The sequence below is a fragment of the Dioscorea cayenensis genome, chromosome 14 (genome assembly GCF_009730915.1).
Source record: "Dioscorea cayenensis subsp. rotundata cultivar TDr96_F1 chromosome 14, TDr96_F1_v2_PseudoChromosome.rev07_lg8_w22 25.fasta, whole genome shotgun sequence".
Taxonomy (NCBI): Eukaryota; Viridiplantae; Streptophyta; class Magnoliopsida; order Dioscoreales; family Dioscoreaceae; genus Dioscorea; species Dioscorea cayenensis.
In genome coordinates, this window is record NC_052484.1 from 20317501 (window position 1) to 20332666 (window position 15166).

Consider the following 15166-nt stretch of genomic DNA (forward strand, 5'->3'; position numbering starts at 1 on the left):
GTTTAGAAAGAAATTGGATGATTTGCAATCTTATCTGGGTAAAGCTGGTTGTGCATGTTTTACAAGAGATGCTACGATGCTAAATCAGTTTTGTGTGAATTTAACTAGCTTTGTTTATTTTCTAATAATTAATTGGGAGTGGTGTATAATCTAAAGTATGTTGGGTGGGACTAAATGTGTGAGTCCCTGAGGATGGTAAAAGCTTGTTGGTACAGTGGTTATGGTTTTCCTTTTCTTATTAAGTTTATCTTCAGATGTTTACATTGCAATCAGAAAATATCAATTAATTTATTTTTCTTCAAATAATTCATGAAATTTAACAGAATACAAATACTCTAAAATTAAACTAACGGTCTTTTTTCAAAAAAAAAAAAAAGCATACATAAGCTCAACTAGAGGGTCATGTGCTCTAGGCTCTTTGGGGTTGTGCTGGCACAGCTCAACGCGGGTAATCTTTACCCTTGGTCAGTTCATCTCTGAATAGAATATGGTGGGATTATCTGATAATAGCAAATAAAGTTTTGACTATATATATATATGTCAATCCCTGTTTTAAATATGCAAAAGAATTCATGAGCAGATGAATAGTTATCATCAATTTGACCGTTGTTTGGTAACAACTCATTAAATTCACTCCTTGAGTTCTCTGAGATCTATCTCGTTATGCTCTATACCATACATGGGTCAGAATAACCTTATGAAATTTATGTATCATTAACTTATCAATGTAATCTTGTCTCTTGCTTCAAATAAGCTGCAACTATGAGATCCCATTCTGCTCAGATAATCCAGCAATCTCAAGAGGGATCAAGTCAGAAATATCTGAAAAGAACCGGAAAAGGAAGTGCAGTGTCGACTAACCGGCCAAATAATTACTTCGAAACCTCTGGTGGGACTTCTGTCTGCTCTAGTGATTGCTAGTGAAGACACAAATATAGTTGTTACTAGAACCATAATTGTCGTCTCATGCTTTTTCCGCTTTCAAAGTCGTGCAAGAAATTTGCATGATGGGTCATCCATTTGGTGAGGTGCTGTTGATGTTTTCAGCATTTAGAAAGTCTTTTCTGGAGCAGGTCGCCCTGGTTCTGGTGGTTGGGAAGGCGATCTTTGCATAATTTTGAGAATATAAAGCCACCAGCTGAGTAGCTCAATTCAATGGTTTCTGTCACCATGTAATGTCAAACCATGACCTGTGATAAAACAATCTCACATGTTGAGGGCTGGAACACCGGAGAGCAGGCAGTATGAATATGAGAGGTTTCTTGTCTGTTTAGCCGTGTTCCAAGGATTAAACTTTGTGTTGGTGGGCTACACACCACAATTCAACTCGGTCCAAAGCAAGATCATCGGCAGGCTGACTGATCAACCAGTGGAAGTCGGTGCAGAAATTGAAGAAATGGGGCGGGGTCGGAAGACATCACCGCTGCCTGGGTGGGTGTGAATCTAAACAAGACTACGCTGACCTACAAAGTCTTTATCCACACAAAATTTCTGTTTCAACCCTTTCAGTGAGGAAATCAATTTTTCATGAATGACAAATCAAGCGGAGACCAACAATCTGCAATGATTTTGGTCTTTGAAAGTAATGGTCAAATGGGCGGCTTCAACTGGTGGTGGCGGTAATGGCACCCATTCCATTGATAAACGATGAAACAAAGGCTGCCGACATGAAATCGTGCTGCCTTTGTCTGGAACGCCGGATCATAACAGGACTGCGGCTGCATTTCAATGCATTATTGATCCTGATCCTATATCCCTTCAACAATGTAGTATGACGATTATCAATTCCTCGAAAAATGTTTGTCTGACAAGCTGCATCTCACCTAAGCTAGTATGGAAAACAACTCTATGAACCTCATTTTGGTTTTCATGAAGAGTTTTAATCATCTTTTCACAATTGTTGGCTGATTACAGGGTTACCTTCTCTTCTGAGGTTTCATCACTGAAAAGCGGAAATGGATCATGGGAATACATGTAATGTGAGCAGTGGCTCGAGGAATAAGATTGCATTGAAGCAGTTAATATGCTGCAGTTTATGAATGACTCCGGTACTTACATACCACGTTAATACACTGGGTTTGTGTCCTCGGTAAAATTTACCATAAATATTTAGCGATAAACTGCCTGCATTTTTGTAGTAGCAGCATAGGATAATTCATGTTCCATCCGAGCAGGGTCATCATCGAGACAACAAGATATTTTACCGATGATGAATTGGCTTTCATTAAAAGAAATTTTTCCAATTTTCTTAGCATATGGATCGAAGCACATAGCGAGTGTGAAATCTGCTTCCAATCTCCCATATAATATCCACTTGCATCGATAACCATGCTTGACATATTTTCCAGTTTGTTCCTGAGTAATATACATGCTCTCTTGATCAAGATTGCAACATAAGGGATCAACTCGAACGTCTCTAATGCTGGCTGATTTTGGCATTCCATCTCATATAAGCACAAAACAACTCCTTCGCCATTCCTCGAGAACAGAGAAGGGTTCTGGCTGGTTATATTGAAAAAACACCTTTAGGCAAAGTGTCCTCGACCTATACCAACAGGCACACAAAAAGCTTGTTTTGATGTGGTAAGTATATATGCCAGACTTCTAGGTGGCTGCAGAGAGCCAGTGAAATGTGATATAAAGGAATTTGTGCAGGTCATTCCATTTCCATATCATATCTTCAGGAGAATTTTGATAAAGTGTTTTGAAGAATTCAAGCAGTTGTCCCTCAATTTACAATGGTTGTTTCTGTTAAACTTTCATGTGATCTGGAACAAAACATGCGAATCAGATCTAAATATTCCCCAACACATCACCTGATTTATGATCAAGTAAAATTAGGCAAAGGACGAAACTGTAATTGCGAATATTTCGTCTTTCCCGCTCCAACCAACACCTTCTACCATTCAGCACAAATTCTGAAGCAAATAGATTGCTAGTTCTTCATCAGTATCTGATGCTGGTGACTAACCGGCGATCAATAGATTTACGGCCAAATTCGGCAAGTTTGAAATTTTGAATGCCTTTACAATGATATTATGGGTTTCAATTTGCTTCTGCATGCATTAGCAAAGGCATTTCTGATTCCTTGTTCACTAAGCCAAAATACCATGTGGTGTTGAAAGTGTACTTGGAAAATATCATCTATGCTCAAACAAACAACAACTGAATCCTTGGGTGCTAAGGTGGCGACGGTAACTATCCCAGGTGAAAATTTGGGGATTTACATCTCTTGAGTTCAGGAGTGCTTCTATTGAAGGAAAACAATAACAAAATTATGAGATAAATAACAAGCATCTGGAGCACGAAAGAAAATGAATGATCAATTTTAGAACTACTCTGTTAAGATTATAAAACTTGGCAACAAAGACATTTCTGTCATGATATTGTGATCAACGGGTCAAACAGATGATAAGACAAAATAAACCCATCAAAAATAAATTTATGGCAACTAACTGACTCATTACTGAATCAAAGTGAAAGTGATCAACTTTAATTTTTATAATTGGAAAAATTCTGACGTTGGGAGTACATGAAACTGGTCAATCTGGGTCAAAGCAGATTTGCTTGCTGAATTTTTGATAAACAAGTAAATATGAAAATATAAATCCATCTAATAATAATCGAAATTATACAAACAGGTACTAACGATGTAATGATTAGAAGAACTGACAACCTCATTCTATATAAGAGAAACTGAAAATGATTTATCGAATAGAATGTACAAATCTGGATCAAAAGTAAAAGAAGTTATTAGTACTACAAATTCGGGGTTTTGAAATTTCTTAAAGAATTCATAACCTCTAAGATCTCAACATTGGAATCAGAATTTTTCCTTGACATTTGACAAATCAAGTAAATCAGATTCAAGAACATAATATAAAACAAAATAAAAGCATCTAATAAATCGAAGGGTTTGACGAACATAAATAACATTGGTCACTGCTTATTTGAAGATCTGACAACACCACCACCACTGAGTTAAGATCAGGTGTCGGATGATTGGCCCTTGTTGCAGCTTCAAAGCGAGCAAAGTTTTCTTCCTCCCTGGATATTTTAGATGACAGTGAGCTAGACAGATGAGGATGGAGATGAAGCGAAAAACGTATTATAACAAACCGGAGGTTATACAAACATATAAATGGGCGGAACCATTTATTGGCCCGCTAGGAAGGACAGGCAACACTGGCTCTGTAAAAGTCTTGAAAATGTGTCGGATATTTAACTCTTGTCTCTAAGGTCATCGACTTTTGGATGTTGCGAAAGATCAAATTCTAACAGTTTCACAGGTACGTAAATGTTCTGAAATCTAAATGTGCAACCAAGATTTTCTTCTTCCTAGCTTCATTTTGCGACGAAGCGAAACTAAGAACAATGAATGAGATAAAGCAAAAGTAAAAGAAAATTCTTACAAGCAAGAAATCCTTGGCTTGTATAAATATGCAGTGTGTGTCGTGGCCCCTAAGAAGAACCAGTAACATATATATATATATATATATATATATATATATATATATTCAATAACAAACTCATATCTGAACAAAACTAAAGGAAGACATCAGCTTTGGTGATACTATAAGTAAATTCTGAAAATCCTAAAAATTGATGAACAATCTTCTTCCCACATATTCTGATAAACGAAGCAACACAAGAACAGTAATAAGATAGATAAATCAAAATACAAACATCAAACAAATTAAAATGTTATACAAACACACAAATGTAGTTCCATTTGGCCCCAAAGAAGAACCAACAACTCCATCTCCGCTCGCAAAACCACCACCACCACTCAAGTAGGAAGGAACAAAAAGGTAAAATCAAGAGCAAATACCTGCTACTGTGGCTCTTTGGCAATCTCTCTTTCTCTGTGAAAAGAAACAAAGCCTTTAAGGGAACAACGACAGAGATTTTGTTTCTTTGCGTTGAGGCATAATATTATCTGTAGGATCTTCTATTTTGCTTCCTTCTACTTACTAAGCACACCTCGTGATCAACACTTTACAGACTTTTTCTATAAATGATTTGGTTTCAAAATATCTGATCTGGTCTACATTCCGTGGAAATCTGAACTCATCGATGTTCCGCTTTGGAGTGTTTTGTTTATTCCACATGTAAAAATGTTGTTTACTTAATGAATTATTTTATTATTCTATAAAAGATATTTCAGAATATATAAAAAATAATTATTATTAAGAAAGATTTTAGCTAAAAATTCATTATTATAATTTTATTAGTCTTGTCTTTTTAACTTCAAAAAAAATATTGTTCAAGAGTTTTACGTAATAACACGATTTTTATACAACGTCGTTTTTAACTTTTGTCGTTTATTAATAAGTTAAATTGTTATATTACGAATAATATTGTCACCATTCTAAAATTTATCGTTTCAAATGTTTTTTTTCTTTTTATAAGCGTGATATTGGAAGTCACTCAACTAACTCTTGTATTATGAAAATGGTTTAAATGTGTAATAAAGAGTGTTTAGTCTGAGGATTAATTTAGATTTTACGGAATATAAGTGAGAGAATGTACTATTCTTATTTTATTATGAAAATAATGAAGTTGTTAACAGAAATCGTTTATTCAAGAAATACATTATGTAATACCACGAACGCTTGCATGTACTGTTGGAAAATATGTTCGAGGTGTACACCTACGATTCTTGATGAAATTTTCTGAGTAATGCTTGTTGAGGAAACCCAGTGGACGAGCAAAGGGCTGAGGTGTGAGAAAGTTTATAAAAGATGAGTTAAAGAGTAATAGAAAAAGGATTGATATAAAATGTTTCGGCATCCAAGGACTGAAAAGGTAAGATGGAAGGGATCTTTTTGAAATATTGTACTATAATCCAAGGACCATTTGGATAATTTAAAAGGATCTTTTTGAGAATACTATGTTTTTGTAATTCAGGGATCATTCATGAGTTTTTCAGGGACTGTTTTGTAAGGAATTATGTTTTGAGGGACTAAATGTAAATTTCGGCTGAAAGTTAAATTTGGAGAAAAATCATAGAGCTTGAGTGTTGTTACATCTTCTTCTCACCATTATGACTGCTGTATCCCGAGAGTTAAATGAAGAAAATGAGAGAAATTAGAGGTTTTAAAGAGAAAAACTTGGAGATCGTCGAGGAGAGCTCATGGGAGGATACTTTCGGGCTTGGTAAGAGCTTCCTGTATTATTTTTGGTATGGATGTATGTATGCATGTATAAATATGTATTTTTAGTTGGATTGGATGAAAATGATTATGGATTTGAATGTATATTGATGAGGATGAGAAAGTAATTGTTGTGAAATAATTTTTGTGTTGAAAAAACCTTGTATTTGTGATGAAATTGCTTGGATTGGTGGAGTTGCTTGCCGGATTTACTGTAGCATTACTGTAGCACCGAGATTAGGGTTTGGTTTGGTTAATTAAGTTGATGATGATGATGATTAAGGTGTTAATGATGATGGTTAGATTGAAATGGGTTGAGTTAGCCAAATTGATTTGGTTGGATCAAACCAAGTTGAAATTGATTTGGTTGAGTTGAATTGATTTGGTTAAGTTGGGCGCGAGTCAAAGTCAAGTTGAGATAGTTTTGGGTTTGGGTTCGAGTTGATTTGGGGCTAAGGGTTTTTGGGCTGAGCCAGAGTTGGTTCGATGGATTTTGAATAAGAATTGAGTTGGTTCAGGCTGGTTCGAGTGAAATTAAGTTTGGTTCGAGTGCTAATTAAGATTGGTTGAGATTGATTGCGATGTTTAGCCTAAGCGGGTTTGTTTAAATACGATTGAAAAGCAGGTTGGATTATGCAAGGTCGGGATTTTAGCAGATTGGGTGAGTGGGTCGATAAAGAGTCTATTATTATTTTTGTATTTTCTTTTGAGTTTAAATATGTTATTTATTTTTTTATTATATTATTACATTGGGTGTTATTCGGTCACAGGGAGGGAGTTTCGGGTCTAGGAAGGAACCCAAGGGACAGGAGTGAGTTGGTAGTGGCTATTATTTTAAATAATTGATTAATTATTATTATTTTTGAAAATAATTATTTAATAGCTAGTATTTTTGAAACTAATTGTTTAAGTATTTCTTTTTATCATGTTTAATTTGGAGTATAATGTTGAGGGTATCACGTATATTTACTTACTTGATGATATTCACGACAATCGTATTGATCACATGGGTTTTCGATATAATTATCGTATTTGTGAATAGTGAAAAATACATGTATATGTGATTTAATTATTGATTCATGTATTTATTTTCTATGGTTATATATGCTTTTGATTTGGAATGATTTGTGAAATCATGTGAGCATTTTAAAATGTTTTACCAACTAATATTTGTGGAATTGGTTTTCGTTCACGGAATAGGAATGAGTATCGTGAATCTGGATTTTCTTGGTTTTTATGCGTTGTTATACTTTTGACATTGGCTTTTGTGGAAATGATGTTTATTTTTCGTGATGTGAATGCTTGTCTGGATAAGGACCATGTGATGTGATTTATCTGATTGTATTATGCTACATTTACGTGTTGGTTTGGATGGTAGGCCGGGTAAGGCCCGACTTCTGCGATAGTGGGTCCCCCAGGGCCGGCCCTTTAGAGGTGGCGTGGTGGACACGAGTGTTGATTTGTCGGATCGGTGGGAGCGTGGGAGCCACGATTGGATGATACAGTCGGGATCCCGGAGTCGCGCACGGGACCGGTGGAGCCCGACGTCGAGGTTATGAAGACCTTGGCGGCTCCAGACCTAGTCGCGGCAGGCTAAGTGGGGAGAGTTTTCAGGGTGTGGAATTGAGAATGGTTTTTATATTACTTGTTATTTTGAGTTGTGATGAGGTGAGCCGTTGTCAGCTCTTAGGGAGGCGGGTCTCTCACAGCAATTTGGATTTTCCTAGAAAATTGATTTGATATTGATTTGTGATGAATTTATGTTTCAAAAGTTCTTTAAAAAATGTATTTTGCTAGAATTCTGGTATTTTGGAAAAGTTGGAAAAATTATTTGAAAAGTTGGTATTTATATACTTTTATATATCTGTGATTTGAGTATTTGAAATTATTAAGCCAGCTCTGAACCCATGTCAGATGTCTGTAATGTAGCTGAGGAGCAAGACCCTAGATTGCTGTTCAAGTTTAGAGCTAGTCGAGTTAAGTCCAAGACTGCGAGTGGGTCCCATACTTTTCTTTATATTTGTTGGTATCGTGATCTTGTAGCGGTTGTACTCATAATTTGAGTTATTATATTTATTGTATTTACATGATTTGAATCCTGCGATTGGTGTAAAGTTGTAAATTGTAATTTGTAAGTCGATTTGGTTTTCCGAGAGGTGTCGGGTTTTCCGACTAAAAAGAAATTTTTAAGCGATGGGTGCCAGCATTTTACCTCGGTAGAAGGGGTGGAGTGTGACGTCTTTTTAGTATCAGTGTGGGTTGAGATATCCTCGGTTAGTAGAGATCGCGGGTTGTGATCCGAGCCTAAGTTTGAAGTCAGTCTAGACTTAGAGGGTTAGTAGTGATTAGATAGAAAGTTAAGGGCCCGAGTAGAAATTATTGAGACTCTCAATCGGGTTAAAACCTAAGTTGCGTATTGGGAATAAGAGCTGATAATAGGTTTTTGACATTTTGAGGCGAGAGAGTCGAAAGCGATCTACTTGTGATCCTGATCACGGGTTGAGATATTTATTGGAATTGGTTTTATCCAGAATAAGTTAACTTAAAGTTGCCAAAGAAGGGTATTTGGCGTTCTCTTTGGTTGACTCAGCACGATGATTCTGCGATTTGATTTGAAAGATACTTTGGACATACCTGTGCTTAAGAATATGGAGATTAGCCCGTGAGTAACCAGTCTTCTTTATCACCTTTCTATTGATTCTTAAAAAGTGTGTTATGATGCGACATTGATTTGAGCTTTGATTTGTCGGACTTTGGATGAATTATGGCCAGCTCCTCTAAGTGTAGTTTAGTTGTGTTTAAATAGAGGAGAAGATCAGACTTGCATTTTTCATCAGTGGAATTTTTAGTGTCTTAATGATTTTTGAGTAATGGAACCAAGGCGTTTGAGGCGAGTCGGGGCGAGGACCTCCTCGAGGTATAATAGAGAAAGAGTAGAGATATTTCTCGGAAGAGCGGGAAAGAGAGGAAGAAGACAGAGAAGAGAAGTGGAGGAACGAGAGGGAGGAGAGAGGAGGGACGAAAGAGGGAAGAAGAGATGGAAACCCATACTGCTGCTTAAGTACCCTCTAGCTCTACTCTTGTTGCCTCAGCATCTTCTAGTTCTATTATGCACCCAGTAATCAAGAACAAGCGATGATCGATGTTTATGTCCCACAAGCTCGTTATGTGGTAACCATGAATACCAGAGATTTTAGTTCTATAGTTGCTTCAGAGCTGAGGAATATCTACATGGAACGTTTTCACCTAGATGAGAGTCATATGCCAGAATTGAGAAGGAGGTATGGAGTTTCTAAAGAGTTTGCAACGGCATATGATGATGCCCATGCAGTCCTTAACTATGGTGCAGCAGTTGAGCAATGGAACCGAGAAAGGTTGAATCGCAGAAACCGTAGACTAGGATGAGGTTCAGTAGTCGTATGAGGACTTGTGAATAGTGGAATAATATGTTTGTATTATCGTTTGTGTGCTTGAGATGTTTGTATTCTACCTGTGTATCTCCAGTATGATGTATTCCTACTTGTGAATAAGAAGTTGCTTTTCTTCTGGATTGTGGAAAATACAAGATTATTTTATTGTATGAGTTTTGGAAGTGAGGAAGCGAGTAACACATCGGAAAGAGTGTTGTATCACGTGTATAACACCGTATGAGAGGAATCAACTTCACTTTGATCATCCTGAGATACTTGGACATCCTTTCACGATTGTTATTTTACTATTGAGCAGATTTGGAACAAGAGAAAGCAGGGTCTTGGAACAAGTAAATGAAATTCGGTGATATCGATTGATGTATGCTAAGTCAATTTCGAGGGACGAAATTTTCTTAAGGGGAAGGATTAGTAATACCCTGAACCTTTGGATACCCATTGGAAAAATATATTCGAGGTATTACTACGATTACTGATAGAATTTTTCTACGAGTAATCTTGTTGAGAAACCCCAAGTGAAAAATAACAAGGACCTAAGTGTAAAAAGTTTATAAAAAGATTTTGGGTTAAAGAGTAATAGAAAAAGGATTGATATAAAATGTTTCTGGCATCCAAGGACTGAAAGGTAAGATGGAAGGGATCTTTTTGAAATATTGTACTATAATCCAAGGACCATTGGATAATTTAAAAGGATCTTTTGAGAATACTATTTTGTAATTCAGGGATCATTCATGAGTTTTTCAGGGACTGTTTTGTAAGGAATTATGTTTTGAGGGACTAAATGTAAATTTCGGCTGAAAGTTAAATTTGGAGAAAAATCTAGAGCTTGAGTGTTGTTCATCTTCTTCTCCACCATTCTGCTACAGTAACCCGAGAGTTATGAAGAAAATGAGAGAAATTAGAGGTTTTTAAAAGAGAAAAACTTGGAGATCGTCTGAGGGAGCTCATGAGGGATGACTAGCTTGAGTAAGAGCTTCTTGTATTATTTTTGGTATGGATGTATGTATGCATGTATAAATATGTATTTTTAGTTGGATTGGATGAAAATGATTATGGATTTGAATGTATATTGATGAGGATGAAAGTAATTGTTGTGAAATAATTTTTGATGTTGAAAAACCTCAGATTATGGATGAAATTGCTTGGATTGCGTGGAGTTGCTACGGATTTCCATCGTGAGCATTCGTAGCACCGAGATTAGGGTTTGGTTTGGTTAATTAAGTTGATGATGATGATGATTAAGGTGTTAATGATGATGGTTAGATTGAAATGGGTTGAGTTAGCCAAATTGATTTGGTTGGATCAAACCAAGTTGAAATTGATTTGGTTGAGTTGAATTGATTTGGTTAAGTTGGGCTTGATCAAATCGAGTTGAGATAGTTTTGGGTTTGGGTTCGATTGATTTGGGCTAGGGTTTTGGGAAATTTGAACCAAGTTGGTTCAAATGGATTTTTGAATAAGAATCGAGTTGGTTCAAGTCGGTTCAGATGAAATTAAGTTTGGTTCGAGTCAGAATTAAGATTGGTTCGGATTGATTCAAGAGTGTTTAGCCTTTAAACCGAGTTTGTTTAAATACAATTGAAAGCTCAGCTTGGATTATGCTAGTCGGATTTTAACCGATTGGAGTGAGTGGGTCCAATAAAAGAGTCTATTATTATTTTTTGTATTTTCTTTTGAGTTTAAATATGTTATTTATTTTTTTATTATATTATTCGTTAGGTGTTATTCAGGTCCCCGGGAGGGAGTTTCGTGTCTAGGAAGGAAACCCAAGGACACCTGAGTGAGTTGGTAGTGGCTATTATTTTTAAATAATTGATTAATTATTATTATTTTTGAAATAATTATTTAATGGCTAGTATTTTTGAAAACTAATTGTTTAAGTATTTCTTTTTATCATGTTTAATTGACGTATAATGTTGAGGGTATACGTATATTTACTTGTCATTGATGTTCCCCGACAATCGTATTGATACATCGGGTTTTCAGTATAATTATACGTGATTTGTGAATAGTGAAAAATACATGTATATGTGATTTAATTATTCAATTCATGTATTTATTTCTATGGTTATATATGCTTTTGATTTGGAATGATTTGTGAAATCATGTGAGCATTTTTAAAAATGTTTTACCAACAATATTTGTGGAATTGGTTTTCATTCCCGGAATAGGAATGGTATCATGGATCCGGATTTTACTCTGGTTTTATCGATTGTTATACTTTTCGACATCGCTTTGTGGAAATGATGTTTATTTTCGTGATGTGAATGCTTGTCCCTGGATAAGGACCATGTGATGTGATTTATACGGATTAGTATTATCGCTACATTTTACATGTTGGTTTTGGATGGTGACGGCCAAGGCCCGACCATCTGCAGAGTGGGTCCCCACGGGCCACCTTTAGAGGTGGCGTGGTGGACTCGAGTGTTGATTTGTCGGATCGGTGGGAGCGTGGAGCCCCGATTGGATGATACATCGGGATCCCGAGTCACCACACGGGACCGCTGGGCCAACGTCGAGGTTATGAAGACTTTGCGGCTCCCAAACCCTAGTCGCGACGCGGCTAAGTGGGGAGAGTTTTTCCAGTCGTGGAATTGAGAATGGTTTTTATATTACTTGTTATTTTGAGTTGTGATGAGGGCGAGCCCATTGTCAGCTCTTAGGAGCAGATCTCTCACAACAATTTGGATTTTCCTGAAAATTGATTTGATATTGATTTGTGATGAATTTATGTTTCAAAAGTTCTTTAAAAATGTATTTTGCTAGAATTCGGTATTTTTGGAAAAGTTGGAAAAATTATTTGAAAAAGTTGGTATTTATATACTTTATATATATCGTATTTGAGTATTTGAAAATTATTAAGCCACTACCGACCAACCGAATGTCGTCAGTATCTGAGGAGCAAGACCCTAGATCGCTGTTCAAGTTTAGAGCTAGTCGAGGGTTAAGTCCAAGACTGCGATGGGTCCCATACTTTTCTTTATATTTGTTGGTATCGTGATCTCAGTAGCGGTTGTACTCCACAAATTTGAGTTATTATATTTGTTGTATTTCTGTATTTGAATCCTGCAGTTGGTGTAAAGTTGTAAATTGTAATTTGTAAGTCTGATTTGGTTTCTGAGAGGTGTCAGGTTTCCAGTTAAAAAGAAATTTTTAACTGATGGGTGCCACATTTACCTCGGTAGAAGGGGTGGGTGTGACACCAAATCCCTTGAAACAAACACTACCTTAATGAATCCAAACACTTGGATTTAAAAAGGTAATTTTTACACAAATATTATTTTAGACAATTATTTTTTAAAAATTTTGCCATACAACCCAATTTGTCCCTATTGATATAAGATCACCCAACTATCATCAATGATTTTTGGTGGCCTAGACTCCATTATATCGTATTTTGTACTTTTCCATGTCCTCTGATCTTTTTATACAGTATATCTAAAATATTTTTTTTGGTGATTTATCTATTTTTTTTTTAAATTATACCAACATAATTATCTAACTTCAAATAGAAGAAAAGCAAAAGAAAAAAAATGTTAATGATAAAATATCATCTGGCCTTTGAATTGAGTGAAAGGTCACTATAGAAGAAAAGAAAAGGTTGGAATTTGACATGCTAGGCATAATATTGACACAATGAACTTGCTTCCCATCATTGAGATTTCCACCATGAAACAAAAACCTTCATTTTTTTCACTAACTTTTTTTGTTTTAAAAAATTATTATTATGGACATAATCTAATGCATATATATATATATATATATATATATATATATATATATATATATATATATATATATATATATTTGATAACTGGATAGCGGATCTTTGTTTCTGTCCGGTGGGGACCTTTTGGTCCCTTTTTTTTGTTTCTGCTCTTGTTCTATTTTTATTGCTTTTGATCCACAGCTAGTGGGTTTATTGCTGTTGTTGTTTCCTGGATCCTGTGTGTTCTTTCTGCGGTTTAATATATATGATTTATCCACTTTTTATGAAAAGAGTTTAAGAGCATAAAAAGAGGGCCACACACTAGTCCCCCACCAACTCATGTGGGCCATCACCTAATTTTCCCCATAAACTAAACGTTTTGTCCAGGTCATCTTACTACTTCATTTGGATTGCTTGGCTACATGATATATTCCTTATGCTCCCTTGAAATAAATGATTCAATTTTTTTTTTTCAAAGCTCGATGAGATTTTATTATTAACAATAAAGGAAAAGACAAATATCAATGATAATTGAGTTGTCTGATCCCCATTATCTATCAATTAGATTTTTTAAATAAATATAGGTACATCGGATCAATAAAAAAAATATAAATTTATGTTTTAATAATAATAAAAAAAATCACTCAAAATCAAAAGTGCAAACTTTCTACTAGTAATAATAGTTGAATGTTGTGGTTTACTATATTTATATTAATAAAACTCCAGTATTTTTTTTATTTATTACTCCCTCCATTTTTTTTATCTGTCATAAACCTATGTTCCTATTATTTTTGAACATTAAAAAACATTTATTATTTTTTTTTTAAAGTTACCCTAACACTATTTAATTCACTTCTTGAAATTTAATATGAGAGAGAAATGTAAAAATATAAATTAGGGGTAATTTTGGAAAGATAACTAATTTTTTTTATTAAATTATGTGAAATAACTAACTTTCTTGGTATGTGAGATTCGGTTATTCACGATAGATAAAAAAAACGGAAAGAGTAACTAAATTAAGTAAAAATATAGTTTTAGTTTTTCAAACAATAATGTTGTCTTCATTTAAATCTAAGTTTCAATAACTATATTTTTAATAAAACAAATATAGTAGTTTATTAAAATATAGTTTTCTTTTATTCTAAAGTTAAATCTTTAAATTTTGATAATTATTTTGATGAGTACATTTCTATAATAATCAAGCTGGAATTGCAAAATGAGATCCCATTTAAGCCAAAATTATCAAAATTATAAATTCATTAAATTTCGTTTAATAAAAACTAGTATTTTAATTTTTTTTTAAATTAAAAAAAATATACATTGATCCTCACAATAATATATATATATATATATATATATATATATATATATATATAAATAAAAAGCACTGTCAAAATGGCAACATAAAAATACACTAGGTGATTTAACAACCCCTAAAAATTTACCAAAGCATGAGGTTAATAGAGTAACGACTCATATGTGTGTGATCAAAATAATAAATTGTTAATAAAATTAAACACAAATCATGAGAAAAACAAAGCAATCGTAAACACAAAATTTTTTTTAATGAGGTACAGTAGTGTATGTCTACATTCTCGAGAGCAGAACGTGACTGTAGTTTTTCCTATTAGAAGATTAGAGTTACACATTACGCCATCACTCTCTTCCACTCCACTTTAATATATGTCTATTTACCCTTATATAATTCTCATAAACAATATATATCATAAATCATAATTTTATAATAGTAAATCTGACGGCTACATTCACCTACCATATGAATAATAATGTAATAAATCAATAAAAATATGGAGTAAAAATAGAAATGAGCACAATTACAAAATCCAAACATGGATACGTTTTTCAAAATAATC